The following is a 25,339-nucleotide window of genomic DNA, read 5'->3' on the forward strand; positions in this document are numbered from 1 at the left end:
TGGTGTTGAACATCTTTTCATATGCTTGTTGGCCATTTGTATATCATCTCTGGAGAAATGTCTATTCAAGTCCTTTGCCCATTTCTTAATTGGGTTACCTGATTTTTTTGTTTGTTGTTGAGTTGTAGGAGTTCTTTGCATATTCTGGATATTAACCCCGTATCAAATATATGATTTGCAATATTTTCTCTCATTCTGCAGGTTGCCTTTCCACTTTGTTGATTATGTCCTTTGATGAACAAAAGTTTTAAAGTTTTATGTTGTCCGGTTTATCTATTTTTGCTTTTCTCGCCTGTGCTTTTGGTGTCATGTCCAAGAAATCATTGCCACATCCAATGTCATGAAGCCTTTTCTCTTCGTTTTCTTCCACGAGTTTTATCGTTTTGTATGTCACCAGCCCAAAAACTTACCAGTTGCACAGGGCCTTGGCTTGCAGTGAGAAGCCCGAGGGCACCAGAGATGGCTACAGCAGGAACACGTGGGGTCCAGACACCAGCAGCAAGAGCAGTGCGGCAAAGAAGATGGCGGATGACACCTCGGGACATAAGCACCGGCTCCAACACCCAGGCCCAGAGGTTACCGTGCCTGCCATCATTCTCACGCTCCTCCAAGATTCAGTTTTATGTGTCAAAGCGTGATAGAATGAAACTCCAAGAGTCTTTCTAGCGCTAAGCATCCTCTCATGGGTTAATTCAATCTACACTTACCATGCATCATATATGATAGAAGACATGGTTCTAGGCACCTTGCATGTGCTCTTTTCATCCTCAGGATGCACTAACTAAGCATCTACTACGTGCCCAGCCAAACTGCAGGCACTAGGGATTAAAGGTGATCGAGATAAACCCCGCACGCTCAAGGAATTCACCATCTAGCCAAAGTCACCAGCGTTTGTGTTCACTTTCTTGTTTCTCCTTCTCCCTCTCTTTCTTATACTCTGGCTCTTTCTCTCTGACTCGTCTTCCATATAGCTCAACATATGTCAGGCTGTCAACATATGGCATATTTTGCAAACAGATAAACAGTGGCACATATGCAACCATAGATTCCTGGCATGCAGATGCCCCAGCTTGGCTTCGTCAGCCTCAGCAGAAAGCACTTGGTAAGACTCTCTCCGAAACTCCAGAATGCACGAGCCACGCATGTGCGCTCTGACAAGCGGTTAAAAGAACTTATTCCTCGTCTTAAGCACGAAGGCCTGAATGCTGCCTCCCCGCCCTTTCCATTCAGAGGCATTTAATACCAAAGGCTCTGTCTGCACTCTCCACTGTCTCGGATGTTCTGACCAGAGGTCAAGTTGCCCATTAAAGATCCTTTTGTTTCTCCGTTTGACAGTGATTGATTATCTCCTCTGGGCCAGTAGATCAGCCCTACAAGGACGTGGATGGGCTGGACACTAAGAGTCTTAGGTCTATTTTGTCCATTTAAAACTGAAGTGTGTGCAGCAGACACTGTAAATGCCCCACCCGTATGCTTCCACGCTGGCATTTCCCTGCACGTCAGCCTGAGTGCTTGCATGTGTATTTCTTTGTCTGAAGGCGTTCTCGGCTCATGCACACAGTAGGTCCTGTACTGCCTCTCCCCCACCATCCCTCAACCAATGACTGATGAGAAATGATGGATAAATGCCCCGGCTTTCTCACCCTTCAGTGGGATAATTCTGAGGCAGTGGCTCCCAGAGCTCCCACTGGGAAACTTGCTTGACAGGGTATCTTAATACGCTTCCTTCTTTTTCCTTCCTCTTCCCCACCACGCACTACTGGTGTTTCCTGGAGTTACCCCATAAACAAAGTACTTGCCCTTGAATCCTTGCGTCAGGGTCTTCTTCTGGGGGTGCCCCGATTAAGATACTCTGGAACTCAAATTTGGAAGAAAAGGTGATCAAAGAAAGCACAGGATCTCCTCAAACATGGACTTCTGACTGGTGGCCCAGGAGGCAATCTGCCCCTTAAAAGTGCTCCTGGATAGCAACAAAAGCAGCAGACAGTCCCATGCTGTTGGAGATACTGTGCCCAAATTGGACTGGCTCACTGGATCTCATAAGAATTTGTCCCAGCAGCTAAGCAGAACTGCCCTGCCCTGCCCTGGCCGTGTGGAGGTCGGAACAGAAGAGAGAGTGAGCAAGTTAGAGTCGACCACTTTTTCTACTCCTGTGTGGCTTCTTGCCTCCTGCCTCTTAAGATCACATTTTGTTCCTTTTCCTTGTAAAGATTAACATGTACACAAACAAGTAGGTCAGGGAAAGCAGCAATCGAAGAAGATGACTGTTGGGTTGTTGTAATAGCTCGTTGGAAGCTCAGCATATACGAAATCTGAGTTAACATTTAACTGCTAAAAACTCAGGTTAGACCCAAGGAGGCAAAAGTCATTTAACGAAGGTAACTCCACACAGCAAGTTTAAAAATTATCTTTAAATGATTGTCCTTTAACTGGCTACTCCAAATTTTTCAGGAAAGTCCCAGTGGCAAAATTTATAAGCTGAATACGGGAAGGAAGAAAATGAGAGTTTGAGATGAGAATGAGGCCCATTACATCTTGACCCTTGATCCATTTCAGTAAGCTCTAGTAAGCACTGTCCAACAGAACTTTCTGTGATGATGGAATGTTCTAGAGCTACACTGTCTAATACAGTAGCTGCTAGCCCCATGTGGCTATTAAGTACTTGAAATGTGGATAATGTGCATTCGATATGTATTACAGTTATTTAAATAATTCATATATTACATTATTATATATGCTGTTAAATATAGCTTTATAATCATATTATAATTAAAAGAATGGTTATTCCAGTGCCAGCATTTTCCCCAATCCCCTTTTCCTTCTTCTCCCCAGTGAAGCCCTGGCTTGAGCCCATTTTCCTGTCTTTGACCCAAGTATCCCCTTCAGGATTGACTTTTTGTCTGTTCTCCAGACCTGCGCGCTGTCCACCGCCTCCCGGCCTTTGGGATCTATTGGTGGGGCTGCCCCATGAGGAAAGGACCACAGAGCTCTCTGTCTTCAAACCACACTCCTCTTTAACCTCCTTCCTACTGACTCAACCAGGGGAGACACCGGAGAAAAGATGGTGACTTGCCGCAAACCTTATATCAGGGACACAGTACCCCTCCTTCCCTTCGTCCCTAGGCCTGCTCTGAATTTGTGGAGAGGCCTTGACAAACTATCCCTAGTTTCACAGTGAGGCAGATGCTGTCGGAGGTTTGCACATGTCCCCTTAGAGGCCTTCACCATCTTCATGCACATCTGTCACTCCCCACCCCCCTCCAGCTGGAGCCTGCATTTCTTTGTTGGAGAAAAGTCCTCAGGCTGCTAGAACCCACTTTGTCTATGCAAGGAGGTATAGAAGTGCCTGGGAATCTATGGTGCGGTGAGTTCTGGTCCCCTGATTATCATGGCGGGGGATGCGGGCCTGTAACTACTCCAGCTCCCTCATCCCCTGATGAGGAATTACACTATCCCCAGACCAGGACTCAGCGAGGTTACCCTCCCGGGGACTTGGCTTGATGTATCACCCCTCCTTGGAGTTCTTCCCTTTCCAGTTCCATTTCCATACTGGTTTTTATGAACCTTCATCTCAGAGTCTACTACTGTAGAATCCAACCTAAAACAAGTATTTCTTGAAATAAAAAACCCAAACCCTAAAATCCTGTAAAGCTGCTTCTCCTTGTTTGTTTTTTGTTTGTAATCTCTCTTTTTTTAAACTTTGTTTTTAAAGAGACGAGTGGGCAGCAATATCCAATTAAACATTTTTAAATATTTTGAGCATATCAGAAGAGATCAGTGTTATCTTAAATTTATGTATTTATTTTTGGCTGCGTTGGGTCTTCGTTACTGCGTGCGGGCTTTCTCTAATTGTGGCGAGCGGGGGCTACTCTTCGTTGCCGTGGGCGGGCTTCTCATTGCGGTGGCTTCTCTTGTTGCGGAGCACGGGCTCTAGGCATGTGGGCTCAGTAGTTGTGGTGCATGGGCTTAGTAGCTCCGCGGCATGTGGGATCTTCCCGGACCGGGGCACGAACCCGTGTCCCCTGCATCGGCAGGCGGACTCTCAACCACTGCACCACTGGGGAACCCCAGCAGGCGGATTCTTAACCACTGCGCCACCAGGGAAGCCCCCAGTGTTATCTTAAACTCTTGAAAATGGTGTTCTCTGTCCAACAGATATGTTCGCCAAGGTCCTCAATCTAAACATTTGAATCAGTAGCTCAGTGTCAGGCCCTCAAAATAAAAAGGAAAGAGAGGGATGCTTCTCGATTCAGCAAATATCTGTTGCAGGTGTACAGTGTTTGAGGCATCTGTGCCAGATGGAGAGATGAAAGTAACAGGTTCCCCAAGTTGCTCTCAATTTCACACAGCTCTGGAGAAGGAGTCTGCTAATCACATTGCTGTTGTGGCAAACATACCTGGCGACAAGGACTTATTAAAGATGGAATTGGGCTCTTCAAAATCTTTTTTAAAAAAATGACCAAAGGGCTACTTCATGGCCTAGTTTCTTTATTAAGTAATAACACATGGAACGTCTTGTTTTCAGTCCTCAGCGGCTGCCGAAATCTTAACATATCAAATCCAAGAGATCATACCATCCGGGAGATCTATTAATAGCAAGACAATTTTCAAGTCCACTGTAGCGAGTAGCGTTTTGTTTTCTGGTTAGGCATATAATACATTCCTAATCACGTCTGCTGAGCTGTGTTTTGAGGTCGCATTTTAAAAAAAGAAATCAGGCTTGTTTTAAGTTAGGGCCACAATAAATCCATCAGTGTTTGGCATTTTGGCTTGGGATATTGTAGCACCACAGATAATATCTAGGTTTATGGAACGTAAATTAAAACACACTTGTCTCTTTTATGTTCTTGCACTGTGTCTCTTGGTGTTTACCTGGAATCACAGAAGTGAAAGAAAGAAAAGAGCTCTTTGGCAGGGAAGCAAGCTGTAATAATCCCATGAAGCATATTATCTCATACGGATTCTGCTCTGCTGGGGGCATCTCACATGAAGGGAAAGAAAGGGACAGGTAGGAAAACACAACATTTTTCCTCTGTCCAAGCCATTTATCAAGGCCTGTGTGTATCTTGTTTAAAAATCCTTCCCTACCACAGTGTCATAAAGCTATTGTGATGGTTAATTTTTCAACGTGGCTAGGCTATGGTGCCCGGTTATTTGGTCAAATGCCAGTCTAGATATTGCTGTGAAGGTATTTTACAAATGTGATTTGACATCTACGTCAGTAGACTTTGCTAAAGGAGGTAACCATCCATAGCGTGCGTGGGCCTTATTGAATCAGCTGAAAGCCTTAAAAGACTGAGCTTCCTCAAGGAAGAAGGAATTTGGTCTCCAAACCATCTTCAGATTCAAGACTGTAACACAAATTCTTGCCAGAATTTCCAACCTGCTGGCCTGCCCTGGGGATTTTAGACTTTCCAGTCCCACCCCTAGAATTGTGTCAGTCAATTCCTTAAAATAACTAAATCAATCAATCAATCTCTCTCTCTTATACATACATATATACACACACACACACACACGTATATATTTCACACACATACATCAAGAGTATTTACATACACACACACACACACACACACACACACACACATCCTACTGGTTCCATTTCTCTAGAGAACTCTGACTAATACAGATATTCTCCTATGTGTTGTTCTAAAAGTTAAGTTTGGGATTTCACAACTAACTTTTTAACCCATCTGGAATTGATTTTGTGGATATATTCTTAATTTATTATTTCTTCAGTGTCATGTGTTTAGGGAAATAAAAAGAGATAAATGTGTGTATATTTGCAGTCCTCTGGACTGTAATTTTGTGTATCTTTTTAAAAGCATAAACATCTAGTTCTCGTTGTACAAATTCTGATTCAACAGGTCTGAGTTGGGGCCTAAGCATGTATATTTTGTTAATACACGCAATTTTGAAGCTCTATATAGAAGAATATATACATGAATATTTTTATATCCTTTAGATAGGAAACATCCGAGAATGATATTACAGACAAAATCCACTAAGAAAAAAGCATGAGATATTTGACCATATTAAATATTCCTAAACTGTATACAACTATCAGTTATAAGATGAATAAGCTCTAAGGATCTAATGTATAACATGGTAACTAGTTGATAATACTGTATGGTATGACTGAAATTTGCTGAGAGTAGAACTTAAGGGTTCTCACCAAAGAAAAGGTAAATATGTGAGGTGATGAACGTGTTAAGTAACTCAATAGTCAGAATCCTTTCACAATGTATACATATATCAAATCATCACTTTGTACACTTTAAATATATTACAATTTTATTTCTCAGTTAAACCTCTATCAAGCTGAAAAATTCATATAGAAAAGCGCATCCATAAGATTTTTAAATTTCTGTATAGCAAACACCACAATAAGGAAAGTAAAAAGTAGAAGGACAAACTAGTAAAAATGTACAATAAGTATTAAAAAATTAATATCCCTATGTAAAAAGCTCTTATAAGTAAATACTGCAGGAGCAATAGAATAGATAAGAATGATTAAGAACCTGAGTTACGGGATCTTCCTGCTTGGTTTTGAATCCTGGCTTCAGCACTTACAAACAAGATCCTGGTGGACACATTACTGCACCTCTGCCTCTATTTTTACATCTCTAAAATGGGAATAATAATAACTTCATAGGGTCATGATGAATATTAAAATAGATAATGCCTATTAAGGGCTTAGAATAGTGACACATTGTAAGGCATCGATAAATATTAGCTTTCCAATTAAAAGAGTAACATTTCAAAGAAAAATGGACCGATGACGTAAACAGGTGATTCACTGAAATCAAGGATAACAACCCAATACAAATGGTGATGAGACATAAAAAAGAGCCCTCACTTGTGATTAGGAAAATTCAATATAAAGATGGTATTATTTTTGTTGTTATCACGGGTCAGGTTGGCAAAGATTAAAAAGACGGACGACATCGACAGCCGGAGAGGTGATGGGAAACAGACATTCCCACACACTTCTCTGTGGCTGATATTTAGTATGGTTGTGAAGGCAAATAACAGTTATCCCACCACTAACCACCTTGAGTAGCACCCGCTACCCCACCTGCACGGCCCTCTCCCTTGGGACCTGGACCTCCGAATCCAGCAATTAAAGGATTACCCTCAGGACCTTGCTCCGGGCTAAGGTCAGGATCTACAGTGTTGTTGAGTATTTTGAATATTATCTCTGGATGCAATCTTTCAGTAGAGTATTCTTACAATATGTCAGAGGTCAAAATAACGAACTAATGAGAAAAACGTAGAAAACTCTACATATTCAGTTTATTGCAAAATTGGAAACAACCTAAAAGTCGTACAAGAGACTTGGGTTAAATATTTCATGGTAAGTCTATACAATGTAGTACTATGCACATCTTAAAATGAGGACATTAAAATGACCTTAGGAAGTCATCAATGGGGGGGGGGAAGGTACAAAATGTTTAATAAGATCACTTTTGTTTGGGCATATATTTTTCCATGCATTTCTATGTGTGAAACACATGTAAATGTATAACACACACATACACATACATGTATTTTATATATATGTAATTTTAACAGTATTTATCTGTGGTGAATTGCTAAAAATAGCAATACATTTCTCCTATCTCTGCATGCCTGTACCTTTGCAATGTGACTTTGGCTGTCCTCAGATCAAAAGGTGAAATGTCTGTCCTGATCCCTTGAATTTGTTCTTACTTAGCCATGTTGCTTGTTTGGCCAAGGGGACATCAGCAGATATGGTACTAGCAGAGGCCTGAGAAATGCTTGGGCTCTTGCGCTCAGACTCTTGTTGCTGCACTTGGAATCCTGAAACCACCGTGTGAATAGGAGAACAGTCTGTTTATTCTCCAGCAGGTGAACATCACATGAATAGGTCACGTGGAGGAAATCTGAGGTGCCGTGGCCAACAGCCTGCCAACTGCAGGCTGTGAGTGAGGTCATGCTCCACCATCCAGCCCCAACCAAGCCTCCAAAAGACTACATAGATACGCTAAGCCCAACCTGCCAACCCACAGAATTATCAAGTAAAAATGGATTATTGTTTCAAGCTACTAAGTTCTGGTTTGCTATATTTAAATATTGAACACTGAAAATTTTAAGGCAATTTTTTATGACTGTATTTTCTATACTTTTACGATGAACACGCATTACTCTTAAAATAAGAAAAAAACCGCCTTTTCTATTTAAAAGTTTTAAATTTCTTTTTCTTGTCTAATTGTTATGGCTAGAACTTCCAATACTACTATGTTGAATAAAAGTGTCGAGGGGCTTCCCTGGTGGCTCAGTGGTTAAGAATCTGCCTGCCAATGCAGGAGACATGGGTTAGAGCCCATGGGAAGATCCCACATGTCGCGGAGCAACTAAGCCCTTGAGCCACAACTACTGAGCCTGCACTCAAGAGCCCACAAGCCACTACTGAAGCCTGCGCGCCTAGAGCCCATGCTCCACAACAAGAGAAGCCACCGCAATGAGAAGCCCGCGCACCACAACAAACAGTAGCCCCCGCTCGCCACAACTAGAGAAAGGCTGCACGCAGCAATGAAGACCCAACGCAGCCAAAAATAAAATAAATAAATTTATATTAGAAAAAAAAGGGTCGTGAGTGGGCATCCTTCTCTTATTCCTGATATGAGAGGAAATGCTTTCAGCTTTTCACCATTGAGTATGATGTTAGCTGTAGGTTTGTCATATTTGGTCTTTATTATGTTGAGGTATGTTCCCTCTATGCCCACTTTCTGGAGAGTTTTTTTTATCATAAATGGATGTTGAATTTTGTTAAAAGCTTTTTCTGCATCTATGGAGATGACCATACGGTTTTTGTGCTTCAACTTGTTAATGTGGTGTACCACACTGACTGATTTGTAGATAATGAAAACTCCTTGCATCCCTGGGATAAATCCCACTTGATCATGGTGCATGAGCCTTTTAGGGTATTGTTGGATTCAGGTTGCTACTATTTTGCTGAGGATTTTTGCATCAAAGTTCATCAGTGATACTGGCCTGTAATTTTCATTTTTTTGTGATATCTTTGTCTGGTTGGGGTATCAGGGTGATGTTGGCCTCGGCTAATTAATTTGGAAGCATTTCTTCCTCTGCAATTTTTTGGAATAGTTTCAGAAGGATAGGTGTTAACTTCTGTGAATGTTTGGTAGATTTCACCTGTGAAGCCATCTGGACCTGGACTTTTGTTTGTTGGGAGATTTTAAATTACTAATTTAATTTCATTACTGGTAATTGGTCTGTTCATATTTTCTATATCTTCCTGGTTCAGTCTTGGGGGATTGTACATTTCTAAGAATTTGTCCATTTCTTCTTCGTTGTCTATTTTATTGGCATATACTTGTTCATAGTAGTCTCTTAGGATCCTTTGTATTTCTGTGGTGTTGGTTGTAACTTCTCCTTTTTCATTTCTGATTTTATTTGCGCCCTCTCCCTTTTTTTCTTGAGGAGTCTGGGTAAAGGTTTATCAATTTTCTTTACCTTTTCAAAGAACAAGCTTGTAGTTTCATTGATCTTTACTTTTGTCTTTTTAGACTCTATTTCATTTATTTCTGCTCTGATCTTTATGATTTCTTTCATTCTACTAACTTTAGGCTTTGTTTGTTCTTCTTTTTTTAAATTCCTTTAGGTGTAAGGTTAGATTGTTTATTTGAGATTTTTCTTGTTTCCTGAGGTAAACTTGTATCGCTATAAGGTAAACTTGTATCGCTATAAACTTCCCTCTTAGAACTGCTTTTGCTGCATCCCACAGATTTTGGATCTTTGTGTTTTTGTTTTCATTTGTCTCCAGATATTTTCTGATTTCTTTAGTGACACATTGGTTGTTTAATAGCATACTGCTGATAAAAGCAATCCAAATTGGAAAGGAAGAAATAAAACCGTCACTGTTTGCAGATGACAGGATACTATACATAGAAAATCCTAAAGACTCCACCAGAAAAGTACTAGAGCATATCAATGAATTTGATTAAGTCGCAGTATACAAAAGTAATACCCAGACATCTGCTGCATTTCTATATGCCAACAATGAACTACCAGAAAGAGAAATTAAAGAAACAATCCCATTTACCATCACATCAAAAAGAATAAAATACCTAGGAATAAATCTAAGGAGGTAAAAGACCTGTACTCAGAAAACTATAAGACAGAGATGAAAGAAATTGAAGATGACACAAACCATTGGAAGATATACCATGTTCATGGACTGGAAGAATTAATATTATTAAAATGACCACACTACCCAAGGCAATCTACAGTTTCAATGCAATCCCTATCAAAATACCAACGGCGCTTTTCAAAAAACTAGAACAAATAATTTTAAAAGTTGTATGGAAATACAAAAGACCCTGACTAGCCTCAACAATCTTGAGAAAGAAGAACAGAGCTGGAGGAGTCATGCGCTCTGACTTCAGACTATACTACAAAGCTATAGTCATCAAAACAGTATGGCACTGCCACAAAAACAGACACATAGATCAGTGGAAGAGGATATAAAGCCCAGAAATAAACCCAGGCTCCTATGGTCCGTTAATCTACAACAAAGGAGGCAAGAATCTACCAATACAATGGAGAAAAGACAGTCTCTTCAATAAGTGGTCCTGGGAAAACTGGACAGCTACATGTAAAAGAACGTAATTAGAACATTCTCTAACACCACATACAAAGATAAATTCAAAATGGATCCAAGATCTAAATGTAAGACCAGATACTCTAAAACTCCTAGAGGAAAACACACGCAGAATACTGTTTGACATAAATTATAGCAATATTTTTTGGATATGTTTCCCAAAGCAAAGGAAATAAAAGCAAACATAAACAAATGGAACTGAATTAAACTTAAAAGCTTTTGCACAGCAAAGGAAACCATTGGCAAAACAAAAAGACAACCTACTGAACGAGAGAAAATATTTTCTGACGATATGACTGATAAAGGGTTAATATCCAAAATATATAAGCAGCTCATACAACTCAACATCAAAAAACCAAACAACCTAGTTTTAAAATGGGCAGAAGACCTGAATAGGCATTTTTCCAAAGAGGAAATGCGGATGGCCAGGAGTCATATGAAAAGATGCTTGACACAGTTAATCATCAGGGAAATGAAAATCAAAACCACAATGAGGTATCACCTCACACCTGTCAGAATGGCTACCATCAAAAAGAACGCAAGTAACAAATGTTGGTGAGGATGTGGAGAAAAGGGAAGCCTCTGTTGGTATGCGTGCACTGTTGGTAGGAATGTAAATTGGTGCAACTACTGTGGAAAACAGTATGGAGTTTTCTCAAGAAACTAAAAATAGAACTACCATATGACCCAGCAATTCCACTCCTGGGTATATATCCGAAAAAAATGAAAACACTAATTCGAAAAGATACATGCACCCCAATGTTCATAGCAGTGTTATATACAATTGCCAAGATATGGAAGCAACCTAAATGTCCATCAACAGGAGAATGGATAAAGAAGATGTGGCATATATACAATGAAATATTAGCCATAAAAAAGAATGAAATTTTGCCATGTGCAACAACATGAATATACATGGAGGGCATTATGCTAAGTGACACAAGTCAGAGAAAGATAAATACTGTATGATATCACTTATACGTGGAATCTAAGAAATAAAAGAAACTAGTGAATATAACAAAAAAGAAACAGACTCACAGAAATAGAGAACAAACTAGTGGTTACCAGTGGGGAGAGGGAAGGGGGAAGGGGCCATATGGGGGTGGGGGATTGGGAGGTACAAACTATTATGTATGAAATAAATAAGCTACAAGGATGTACTGTACAGCAGAGAATATAACCAGTATTTTGTAGTAACTATAAATGGAATATAATCTTTAAATCTGTGATCACTATGTTATATACCTGTAACTTACATAATATTGTACATCAACTATACTTCAATAAAAAAATTGAAGGAAAAAATAGAAAAAATAAAAGGAAATCATTAGCCGTTTGAATGATCTTAATGTACGTAAATCAATATCTAACTGACAAACTTATTCCAAAATATACCTAGCGTACAACCGCTGGATGCTGAATGCACCTTTCTAAATAAAATAACTGGCTGCCACCAGGAACATAAAAATTTCTTAAATTGCTTTTTAAAATTTTTAAATAAAGAAAATGAAACCCTATACCTGATTTAAGCTGTTTAACAGAGTAACAGTATTAATAGCTAACACTTAAACAGCACTTGCTATGTGCCAAGGCACTACATGTTTTGCATTCTTTTGCAAAATAGTATTCTTTTACAAAGAACACTATTATCATTTCCTTTTTCTGGCTGAGGAAAGTGAGGCTCAGAGTGGTTTAATAACTTGTGCAAGGTCACACAGCTAGTAAAATGGCAGATCTGTGGTTGATCCCAAGCAGTCTGTTTCCTGAGTCTGTGCCTTTAACTGGCATAAGACAGAGGCAAAACTATATGTAAATATGCAAGGTCATTTCTTAATGATTTGGTATCTGAAAGTTACAGCTATGAGATATCCAGCATGCTCCCTGGTCTCTCTTGGGCTTCCTAACTTCATACAGTTTCACCAAGCAATAAAGTGCGAGGGTGGATGTGGTGGTGAAGATGTGCTAGCTGTCAAATGGTTCCATCATGTTGCTTGCTATCAACTCTCTGAGAGGGATGTGTTGAGGGAGGTGGACGGTGTGAAACCTCTACCTAAAAACAGGTTTGCCAGTTGACAAGGTTCTTATAATTTCTGCTTTCCCTCTCCACCAAGACCAGCGCCAAGAGAAAGCTATTTATAAGGTTGTTTATCCCATATTCTACTGTACAAGAGGCATTTTTTATACCGCATTTCTAGCACGGTTCTGTACACTCTACAACAGCGAATGCTCAACAGAAGTATAGGTGAGGAGGGGGAGGAGGCTCAGACATACCTAGCCAGCTCTCAGAAGGCGGGTGGTGTGGCTGACTCGTTAAAAGCAGGACTTCAGAGTCAGATTAGACCTGGGTTCAAATTCTGTCGCCACCATTTACAAGTCGTGGGTCCTTGGGCAAGTCAGTTAATCTCCTGGTGTCAAATAGAGATAAGAGGGCATTGTGAAGACTAAATGATACGATTCTTGTCAAGAACTTGGCAAGAGCTGCTCCTCTCTATCACCATCATCATCTCAATTTAGCAATAAGAAGTTTAGAAACTATGATTTCATCACATTCTAAATTATCCATAGACTTCAATGTCATCCAAAGCAAAGAAAAAGGAGAACTCTGCCATGGAAGACAGAACTGAGAGTCCAAAATTCTTAGTGACGAACCTTTCTTGTGGTCTTGATAGTGTAAAATCAGTACAAGATGGTGGCCTCAGGTGGTCAAATGGAATCAAGATTGGTAATACCATCTGGAGTTACCTAATGATCCTTGTCATTTCCTGAGAAATTACCCCCAAATACTGCTGTGACTTAGAGATGTGATCCTTTCCCAACTCAGCATGGCCACAGCCATCGATTGTCGATGCTTGAGGACAACAGAAAGCAGGCCTGGGTCTATTCTGCCCATTGATTATTGCCCCCCGCAGCCATAATTACCCCACATGACAGGCTTCTTTTCTTCCAACAGACAGGATTAATATGTGCAGGCTTAGATAATAATTTCAAGTCTGCGACAATTAAACAGAGTCATGCTGAAAAAAGCCAAGGAACAGAGTTTGTTAAATAAAAACAAGTGAAACTAAAGGAAAGGTCATCATTTTTGTATTTCTGTAACGAATACAATCTAACGATAATTTGTATCTGCGAGAATCCCTGTGTTTTTTAGGTTGTAATTAAATTTCTCCTTGAACAATCATCTTGCATACTTTCCTTAGGGGAAACCGTTTACATTTCATCATATCTTTGAAAATGTAATCGATGTCTATTTTAATCAAGCTTTCCTATTTGGATCATTCCTTTAAAAGGCTGATGAACACATCTGCTTTTAAAAATACAACTCAGTAGTGAATTCGACTGGTATCAGAGGTACCGTAAGTCAGTGCAGTTTTAGAGATAGTTTTGATAATGAATGACTATGATGCCCAAAGTACCTGTGGCAGATTGATGTAGCAATGGCTCCCAATTTGTTCAAGTCTCTCTGTATCCATACCCTTGGGTAGTCTCCTTCTACTCTGACTCTAGACTTGGCCATGTGATCGTCTGATTGACAGCACAATAACAAATGTGATGCTAGCAAAGACTTGAAAAACACGTGCACATTGGGGCTATCTCTCTCTTGCTATTCTTAGGACTCTTGTTATAGCTGCCACATGAACAAGCCCATCTAGGGCTGCCTGATGAATAAGAGAAAACCATGGCTGGAACTCAAATGGCTGCCTCAGCTAACAGCCAGCCAACATCCTAGCTGACCCAGCAGCTGCCTGCAGACACACGTGAGTGACACCTAGTTGAGACCAGCAGAAGACTCATCCATCTGAGCCCAGTCCAAATTTCCAGAGCACAAAATTGTGGTTGTTGTTTTAAGCCACTAGGTCTCTGTGGGGTGGTTTGTTACACAGTGAAAGCTAACTGACCCAGTGTCCCAGTGAGAGCAGGGTTGTAGCACCAGCACTGGGGCAGAAGTTGGATTCCATCAGAATGATTTTGTTTATAAACAGCTGTGATGGACATCGATACAAAAAGAAGTGCGCAAACACCAGTTGGTCCATCCATCTGCATGTTGGGAGCCAAGAAGTTTTCGCCATTAGAAGATGGCCGACACCCTGCTTCTCTTCCTGATTTATGAGATAGAAGTTCGCGCCTAAAATGAAAGCCCGCGCACGCAGCACCAATGATGATTAGCCAAGTACTTCCCTCATTCTGAATCCCGCCCCCCTTTCTCTGCAGTGTATAAATACAGCTACCGCAGCAATAAAAGTTTGAGGCTTGATCAGGATTCTGTCTTGCCTCCATTCTTTCGCGTCTCCTGCCCTTCCCCCTTTTTTCAACCCCCACAGGTTCCTCCTCGGACTCACAAGGATTTGTCCTGCTGGTCGGGACTCCCGGGGACGCCCGGGGCCGTACACAATTGGCGCCCAACGTGGGGCTCGAGGAACGGATCCTGACGGAGGTAGCACGCTTACGAACGCCTGGCCAGGCACCCACTGAGCCGCCGCGAGACTTACTCGAAAGTGCAGCTTGATTAGGTCCCCGGAGGACTGGCCGCCCTTCGGCAGTCGTGACCTGAGGATAAGGTAGGCGGAGCTATAAATATGGGACAGGAATTGAGTTCCCATGAACTCTTTCTTCAGGGGATCGAGGATTCCCTCAAGATGCGGAAGATTAAGGCTAGAAAAAAAGATTTGCGTGAATTTTTTATGTTCTTGTCTGATGTTTGCCCATGGTTCCCACAGGAAGGGACAATAGATAAAAAATGCTGGAATCGTGTAGGAAATTGTTTAAATGATTATTATCAAACCTTTGGGCCTTCTAAAGTGCCTGTGACTGCATTTTCGTATTGGAATTTAATTAGGGAGATTCTCATGGGTCATTTTTTTGACCCCGATGTCCAAAAGGTTGTAGAGACCGGGGAAACAATTCTTAAAGCAGCCTCTCGTCTCCATTCAGCTTGTCCATCCGTTACCATTGATATGGGTTCAAATGAAGAGTTCCCAAAAATTCCAGAAACCGGTCATCATTATCCCACAGATGATAAAGTTATCCCAAAGATTTATCCTTCCCTTACTGCTATTAAGGGTGATCCCAATGATGACCAGCTTTCCCCCCAAGATCAGGAAACTCTCGATGAGCAGGCTGCTCGTTATCATCGCAATGATGATCCCTGGGGATTCCCCCTTTTTGAAGCCTCCACCATCTTATAATACTCCTCATCAGATGCCTGCCTTTAGCGCCCCTGCTCCCATTGCCCCCCTGATTGATCCCCTTCGACAGGCTAAGATGGCCTTAACCCAGGAAATTTCCTCTTTGAGAGATGTTTTACAACAAAAACGGGAACGCTTGGATCTCCTAAAGGAGCTTAAGGCCCTTGAGGTGGAGCTTACTTCTTTTAATGTCTCGAACGGTCCCAATAAACCCCCGCTTCGACAAAAACCAGGATCCATTAAGTTAGCCTTCCCTGTTACTCGCAGTCAAAATTTACCCACTCAAGGTGAAATTCAAGCTGAAGATAGTGAGGAAGGGGAAGAGGAAGAGGGAGAAGAATCTCCTGAACCTGATGAGGGACCAGATATTCATAATTCTTCTGGGGGCGGCCCTTTTGCACATAAATATCGCCGCCTCAATTTAAAACATATAAAAGATTTAAAATCTGCTGTCAATAATTATGGGCCCACAGCCCCTTATACATTGGCAATCTTGGAGGGATTAAGCGATCGCTGGCTGACCCCAAATGATTGGCTTACCCTGGCTCGGGCCACCCTTTCTGGGGGAGATTTTGTTTTATGGCGCACTGAATTTGCAGAAAATTGTAGAGAAACTGCCCAAAGAAATGCTGAAAACAGAACTTCCCGATCATGGACCCGAGATAAATTACTTGGCCGTCCCCCCTATGAATCCAATGAGTCTCAGGCTGCTTTTCCCCCTGGTTTGTTGGCTCAAATACAACATGCTGGCCTTAAGGCCTGGCGCCGTCTTCCGCCTAAGGGTTCGCCCACAACTTCCTTGGCAAAAATTCGCCAGGGACCAGAAGAGCCTTATTGTGAGTTTATTAGCCGCCTCACGGACGCCGCCGAGCGTGTAGTGGGTGATAGTGAAACTGATAATGCCTTTGTTAAACATTTAGCTTATGAAAATGCCAATCCGGCCTGCCAAGCTGCCCTTCGGGCTCATCGTGGTGGTAGCCTGGCTGATTACATTAAGTTGTGCTCCGGAATTGGTCCCTCCCATTCTGTTGGTCTTGCGATTGGAGCTGCCCTAAAAGATTTTATTAAAGATACATCCGTCCTAGATAAACAACAAAAAACTTGCTATAATTGCAAACGACCTGGACATTTTGCCCGGAATTGTTCATTACATAGGCAAGGACAGTCATTAAAGGCTAACCCACAACAACCCCAATATCAATCCCGGGCTCCTCCCACCACCGTTTGCCCTCGTTGTAAAAGAGGCAAACATTGGTCTTCAGAATGTTTTTCAAAAACGGATATAAATGGCCAATTGCTCCCCAAAAAACAGGGAAACTTTTCACGGGGCCAGCCCCTGGCCCCTTCCTTGGAACCAAACCAAGGGGCAATTCGGTTTGTTCCTCAAAAATCTGGACAAGTTCCCTGCACCCAGATGTTGGCTCCCTCTGTCGAGCCACACCCGGAAGCGCAGGATTGGACCTCTGTGCCTCCACCGACTCAATATTAGTCCCAGAACAAGGAGTACAACCAATTTCCACAGAAGTTTATGGCCCCCTGCCCCCAAATACTTTTGGTTTAATTTTAGGAAGAGGTAGTTCCGCTTTGGCTGGCCTCCAAATTATACCTGGTGTTATTGATAATGATTATTCAGGTCAAATTACCCTTTTGGCATCTGCTTTACAAGGCCCTATATCAATCCCTAAAGGTCAAAGGATAGCACAGTTAGTATTGTTGCCCCTAAATTCTTTAAATAAGAGCCACACTAATTGTCCTAGAGCAGATGCTGCTTTTGGCTCCTCAGATGTTTATTGGGTCCAACAAATTACTCCTGAAAGGCCACTCCTAACCCTGTGGTTAGATGGAAAGAAATTTGAGGGTTTAGTCGATACAGGAGCCGATGCAACAATTATTTCGGAAAAATATTGGCCCTCCTCTTGGCCTTGTACAGTGTCTATAACTCATTTACAAGGCATAGGACATTCTACCAATCCTAAACGGAGTTCTAAAGTTCTTACATGGATAGATACTGAAGGTAATACTGGACAGGTACAACCTTATATTTTGCCACATATCCCGTTGAATCTTTGGGGACGTGACATCCTGTCACAATTAAAGTTAATCATGGCCAGCCCCAATGAGGTGGTGACCCAACAAATGCTAAACCAAGGGTTTCTACCAGGCTTAGGCTTAGGAAAAAATAATCAGGGTATTACACGACCTATTTCCCTGGCATCTAACATAAATCGCCAGGGCCTAGGCAGTTCGCCTTTTTCTTAGCGGCCATTGACCTTCCTGTGCCCCATGCGGACAAAATACGATGGAAAACTAATGATCCCGTTTGGGTGGACCAATGGCCTCTAACAGAAGAAAAACTTACAGCTGCCACAAAGCTAGTGCAGGAACAATTGGCCGCTGGACATTTAGAAGCCACTACTTCGCCATGGAATACCCCTATCCTTGTGATAAAAAAGAGATCTGGCTCATGGCGACTTCTCCAAGATCTTAGGGAAATTAATAAAACAATGTTTACCATGGGAGCTTTACAGCCTGGCTTGCCTTCTCCTATTGCCATTCCAGCTGGCTATTTTAAAATCATTATTGATCTTAAAGATTGCCTTTTTACTATCCCTCTCCATCCTCAGGATAGAGAGCGTTTTGCATTTAGTCTCCCAGTAATTAATTTTAAAGGCCCAATGCCACGTTTTCAATGGAAGGTCCTCCCGCAGGGTATGGCCAATAGCCCCACCTTATGTCAAAAATTTGTTGCACAAGCTGTAGACCCTCTTAGGGCTCGTTGGCCTGGTATCTATATCATTCATTATATGGATGATATTCTTTTGGCTGGAAAATCAACTGATGAACTCCTTAAGTGTTATCAAGATTTAAAAGATAATCTTGCTTCCTCTGGCCTTCAAATTGCTTCAAATAAGGTACAATTAAAAGATCCATACTATTATCTTGGTTTCGAATTAAACAAAAAAATAATTACCACTCAAAAGATACACATACAAGTATCACATTTGCAAACCCTCAATGATTTTCAAAAATTTTTGGGAGATATTAATTGGCTACGACCGTATCTTAAACTTACTACGGGAGAGTTAAAACCCTTATTCGAAATTTTACAAGGGCCATCAGATCCCTTGTCACCCCGTAGGCTGACTAAGGAGGCTAAAAATTCTCTTCAATTAGTAGAAAAGGCCATTAGATGTCAACAGATTACCTTTTTAGATTATGGTCGTCCCTTTAGTTTGATTATTTGTGCCACTGCACATACACCCACTGGAGTCCTATGGCAAGATCATCCCGTCTTGTGGATACATTTGTCCGTATCTCCTAATAAAGTGCTTAAGACCTACCCTTCCTTAGTAGCACAGGTTCTTACTTTGGGCAGAGAAAAAAGCCGTCAATTTTTTGGCAGAGATCCTGATCATTTGATTCTCCCCTATACCAAAGAAGAGCTTAGTTGGTTATTACAAACTGATGATAAATGGCTTGTTTCCTTATCCTCCTTTCAGGGTAATATTGATAATCATTATCCACCTGATAAGCTCCTTCAGTTTGCTAGAAAACATCTGTTTATATTTCCCAAAATCACTTCTGCTGTTCCTCTGGGAGATGCTGCCCTAGTATTCACTGATGGATCATCATCCGGTGTTGCTGTATTTGTTATAAATAATCGGCCCTATAGGGTACAGTCCCCCTTTTTATCAGCACAACTTGTTGAGCTTTTTGCCATTCTTCAGGTTTTTGAGATGTTACAGAATATCCCCTTTAATTTATATACGGACAGCTCATATATAGCTTTGTCCGTCCCCCTTTTAGAAACTGTTCCATATATTAAACCCTCTTCCAATGCTGTTCCCCTTTGTCAACAACTTCAAAGTCTTATACTTCAAAGACAAGCGCCTTTTTTTATTGATCATCTTAGGGCTCATACAGATCTTCCTGGACCCCTCTCTCAGGGCAATGATTTAGCTGATAAAAATGCCCGCCTGATGTGCACCGTAACCTCTGATTCTGTTTCTCAAGCTACTCAATTTCATCAGCTACATCATGTTAATGCACATACTCTTCGCTTAATGTTTAAGCTTACTCGAGAACAATCAAGACAAATTGTAAAAAATTGTCCAGGGTGCGTTACATTTTTACCTCTTCCACATCTTGGGGTAAACCCAAGAGGTCTATTACCTAATGAAATCTGGCAGATGGATGTTACCCATCTTGCTAAATTTGGAAAATTAAAATTTATTCATGTGTCCATTGATACCTTTAGCGGCTTTATATATGCCTCCCTTCAGGGAGGAGAAGCCACAAAAAACATTATTTCACATGTGCTCCAATGTTTTACAGTTTTAGGCAAGCCTCAAATAATTAAAACAGATAATGGGCCTGGGTATACCTCCCAGGCTTTCCAAGATTTTTGCACCCGGCTTCAAATAAAACATCTTACGGGAATTCCATATAACCCCCAGGGTCAAGGCATAGTAGAAAGAGCCCATCAAACCCTTAAAAATACCATTTCCAAGCTTAAAAATAATGATTTAACTGCTACAAAAAATTCCCCCAAAAATATTCTTAGTCATGCCCTGTTTGTAATTAATTTTTTACAATTAGATAATAATGGTAGATCTGCCGCCGATCGCCTTTGGCATCAAGAAACTAAAAATCAATATGCACAAGTTATGTGGAAAGACCCTTTGACCTTTAAATGGCATGGACCCGATCCACTCCTCATCTGGGGGAGGGGATCCGCATGTGTATATAATACCAAAGAAGGTGGAGCACGCTGGTTGCCTGAGCGCCTTATTAAACCTATAAGTTCTATAAAGTAATAAATTTTATCCAGGGCCCTTTTCCCTGAGATTGTATTTCTTTTTCTTTTTCAGAAAAAGATGGAGACCCTCCTAATATTGAAAGAGCGGCAGAGACGACATGAGCTATCTGTTGTGACCCTGATCCTGTCATCTTTGCTGGTTGTTGGACAGGCTGAAAGCACTCCCCACTTACCTCAAAATTTAACCTCATACATTACCATCGCCTCGCCATTACAGAAGCAGAACCAAAGGATGATTCTGGCTGCCCCTCCACTGGAGCGGCATGAAACAGAGACATGCCTACCCCCCTCTTTGATGGAGGGTATGGGTACCGAGTTGAGTGTGGCAGCAAAGCATGCACAAGGGAAAACGTGTATATATGTATATACAAGGTAATCTCTGTTATTCCCTGTGAGTATACCTGAATTATGATAGAGGTTGGTATCTAAACATTGTTTTTGGCTTTTAGTAGCTAAGATTATCTTTGGCTCTGCCTCTCCTCCCCAAAAGATACCAAGAGCCGATGAGTGTGGACACACATACCTTGTCCACGGGAGGATTCAGGTCACTACTCCCTCACTCGGTTAATGCCCACCTCCTTAAAAGAAATAAAAAGGGAGGAAATGTTGGGAGCCAAGAAGTTTTCGCCATTAGAAGATGGCCGACACCCTGCTTCTCTTCCTGATTTATGAGATAGAAGTTCGCGCCTAAAATGAAAGCCCGCGCACGCAGCACCAATGATGATTAGCCAAGTACTTCCCTCATTCTGAATCCCGCCTCCCTTTCTCTGCAGTGTATAAATACAGCTACCGCAGCAATAAAAGTTTGAGGCTTGATCAGGATTCTGTCTTGCCTCCATTCTTTCGCGTCTCCTGCCCTTCCCCCTTTTTTCAACCCCCACAGGTTCCTCCTCGGACTCACAAGGATTTGTCCTGCTGGTCGGGACTCCCGGGGACGCCCGGGGCCGTACACATCTGCAGACACACAGTTACATCACGGTGACTGTGAAAACTGGAACAAACGTAACTACAGAGGAGGGGGATGGGGATGGGCTAATCCCTGCAGCGTTTGGGATCTGACACTTGAAATTATGAGGATTTTAGCAATAGTGAGAGCCTCCAGTTCAGCGCCACCTAAAACTTCATTTGTTTGCTATTTTGCATTTCACGCTTTGCATAAAGCTCCTGAAAGCCTTTGGTTGGATCAGGTCAACTGGCTCATGAAACTGAAACTTGCTCTATGACTTTTTTCCATCTACTTTTCCTAAGTATATGCTCTGTAAAATCTCCCTGAGGAAAAGGGTGCCGTGGTCATATAAATTATTGCATACTCTTGATCCTTCTTGGAATTTCACAATGTACCTTGGCATATTAAAGACCTGTTTGTCTTCACTTATTCCAGTGCTGAGATGTATTTGACCATAGAATCCTTTTTGTGAGTAACATATATTAAGACCTCATTACGCAACGTTTCTCAGAAAACACTTTGAGAAAGTTTTTTTTTAAACTTTCTTACCGTGAAATACAGCACACATATGGAGAAGAACATGAAGCACAAACAGGCAGCATAATGAATTACTGTAGACCAAATACTCTTTTAACTACCATCCTGCTCAAGAAGTAGATCGTTGTCAACACCTCCACCAGACCCCTGTGCATTCCTGGGCCATTACAATTTCCTCGTTCCTCTCCAGAGGGAACCATTTCCCAGACTTTATGGTAATAACTTCCTTGCAGTGTTTTATTCTGTTGCCACCTAGTATATATACCTAAATGATACACTTGCTTTCTCTATTTTTGAAAGCTATAAAAATAGAATTACACAGTATGCATTGGAGGGGCAGAGGGTGTAAGTATCTTCAACTTCAACAGATGTCAAACTCTTTCCCAAATTGAGGGAAAGGGTACCAACTGACACTCCTATCATCAGTGTGCGAGAATTCCAGTTGCTCCACATCCTAGGTTATAGTTGGTGATGTCAGATGTTTTCATTTTTGCCAATCTACTCAATGGGCAGTGGAGTTTTGAATTTGCATTTCTCTGTTCAGTAACGAGGTTGAGCACATTTCATTATGTTTACTGGTCATTTGTATAGCCTCTTTTGTGCAGCTCATGTTCAAGCCTTTTGCTCACTTCTTTACAGTTTCTATGTCTTTCTTGATGCATAGGAGTTCTTTATCTATAGAAGTCCTTTGTTGGGTACAGGAGTTGCAAATGTATTCTCTTGCTCTTCGGCTTGTTTTTTCTCTTTCCTAATGGGGTCTTTTGTTGAACAGAAGTTCTTCATTTAAACGTAATCAAATGTATCCGTTTTTTCCTTTTATGCTTAGTGCTTTGTGTGACACCTGTAATAATATGTCTCTATGTCCAGCGGTATTCCAAGGAGCTAGACTTGAAATGGTCAAGTCATTGGTCACTGGTAGTGGTCAAAGCCAGAAACTGTAGGCTGGAGAAGAAAAGGGGAGTGCGTGGGAAGGGGAAGGGTAGAAGGCCAGAGGAGGAACAAGAGGGGTTGTCAAGAAGGCAACAGGGGCGGATGGAGGGTATGATTGCAAGTGGATCGAATGTCACTTTCACCATAAAGCTCTTTATGCATGGAAAGGAAGTTGGCAGCCGCATCAGAAAGAACAGAGAATCAGTTAAGAAGATGCGTGGGGAGAGTGGTGTACATATCGACATCTCCAAAGGGAACTGTGCTGAGAGAATTATCACTTTGGCTGGACCCCTGAATGCCATCTTTAAAGCCTTTGCTATGATCACGGATGCACTGGAAGAGGAGGTCAGCACAAGAGCACAGCTGCCAGCAGACCCTGGTCACCCTGAGCCTGGTGGTCCTTGCTAGCAGTGTGGCTCTCTCATTGAGAAAGGAGGTTTTGAGATCAAGGAAATATGACGAGAGAGTCCAGGGGCTCAGGGCCAGGTGGCAGAGAATAAGCCTCCCGACTCAACTGAGCAGGCCATTATAACTGCTGGCGTTGGGCAAGCCATCATTGAGTGTGTCCAACAAGCCTGTCCAGTCACGTTGGAGTCACCCTGACCCCAACCAGCTCTCGGGTCATCTTTGCAGGTGGTCAGGACACGTACCACACAGGCAGCAACGGTGGGGGCTTTCCTCACCCCCACTCCCCACCCATCCACGTGCCTCAACCATGACCTAGAGGAACTCTCTCTGGAGGCCGGCACTGCAACAGTCTTGTTTTCCTATGATGCATGGCAACCCTGGATTCAGTGACATTGAATCCACTCTCCAGAGATGAAAGGCTATTGGGCAGGTTTGGATGTATCTACTGAGACTACTCATGAACTCACATTTCAAGCCTTTTAACTGGCCGCACAATGGGGCATTAGGGAGCCCAAATCAGTAAGAGCCACCAGACTTCTGGGGCATAGTTCGTCATTGCAAACCCAGTGGAAGGATCTACCGTTAGGCTGGTTACCGTCACTGGATCTGCTGCCAGCATTAGCCTTGTTCCATACCAAATTGTCTGGCTGTCCTCAGAGACAGGTGGCACGGGGAGCCGCTAAAGCAATGCAGATCCATCCACAATCCTTTCTGGCTGTTCACCACTCTTGATCCATCTGTGTCGTTTCTGAACAGTCAGCAATTCCAGGTTTTAAATAGTCTGTAAGTTTCCATTTCTTTACACTTTACATCCACTTGTGATTTTTAAATTATTCGAATTCCTTTCTCCATTCAGCTGTTAGAGCTGAGTTCCATATTTAGTTTTCTAAGCTTCTCCCTGTTTTGTTTTACTTTGGGGTTTTGTGCTCATGCATTTTTTTGTTTGTCATAGAACTAGAAGACTAGAATATTAATACAATGCAGTTTAGTCCATGATGTCAGAAAGTTCTCAAAAACTAATTAAAAGATGGACTGGGTATCTGTTTGCTCTATTCTCCCATGACAAAAGCTTCAAGGACAAGAACATTACATTCTCTTGGTAGTGACCGTGGCGCAGCCTTTTGGAGGTCAAAGAACGGCCATCTGTCGGTTTACTCCTATACGCTAAGCATTGTCCTGAGCTGTGGACCTACATTACGTCCTTAATTCTCTCAGCAATTCTGGAGGGAGGTATTTTTTGCCCTTAAAATAAGTGGGCAAATGAAGAGTCACTGAGGCAAAATCACTTCAGCAAGGTCACACAGGTCAAACAGCCAGCCAATGGCAAAGGCGGGATTTGAACTCCAGATTGAATCTCAGCCCAAAGTTCACGGCTTTCCCACTGCAACATGCTGCCCTCCAGTCAGAGCAGGGGACATGGTGAAGTGCTTCTGTGAAAAGGAATTATAAAGTGTCGCCTTTGCTGCAGGATAACTGGTGAGGAAAAATCTTTCTACTGACTCTCTGTCTTGGTGTGGGTTACCCTAGAAGCGGGACCTAAGACAAGGATTTGAGTGCAAATCGTTTCTTTGTGTGGTGATTCCAGGAAACAGCAGTAGAGGAAGTGAGACAGGAAGGAGAGGCAGCCAGTAAATGGAAGGTTATCAAACACTGGGGTCACTGGGGTGCAGTCCTGCTGGGGAATCCCAGAGCCCCCGGTTGCCCTCTACCTTAGAGTTACCCATCGTTGCTCCAATGGAGGGGTTAGGAGGCTGGGTTTTTATCCACCGATTCACACCCATCACTACACGAGGGCGGCCATGGAGGGATTAGTTCTCAGGAACTCTGGGTTTCCCCTGAGGGTGGACCCACATGCTCTCAGGGCTCAA

At 42.1% G+C, this 25,339-nt stretch overlaps 1 pseudogene; it reads left to right on the forward strand.

Moving 5' to 3' along the window:
- The first annotated feature begins 23,165 nt into the window (after positions 1-23,165).
- On the forward strand, positions 23,166-24,154 carry LOC132513225 (poly(rC)-binding protein 2-like; annotated as a pseudogene).
- Positions 24,155-25,339: the final 1,185 nt, after the last annotated feature.

This window comes from Lagenorhynchus albirostris, chromosome X, assembly GCF_949774975.1.
Source record: "Lagenorhynchus albirostris chromosome X, mLagAlb1.1, whole genome shotgun sequence".
Lineage (NCBI taxonomy): Eukaryota > Metazoa > Chordata > Mammalia > Artiodactyla > Delphinidae > Lagenorhynchus > Lagenorhynchus albirostris.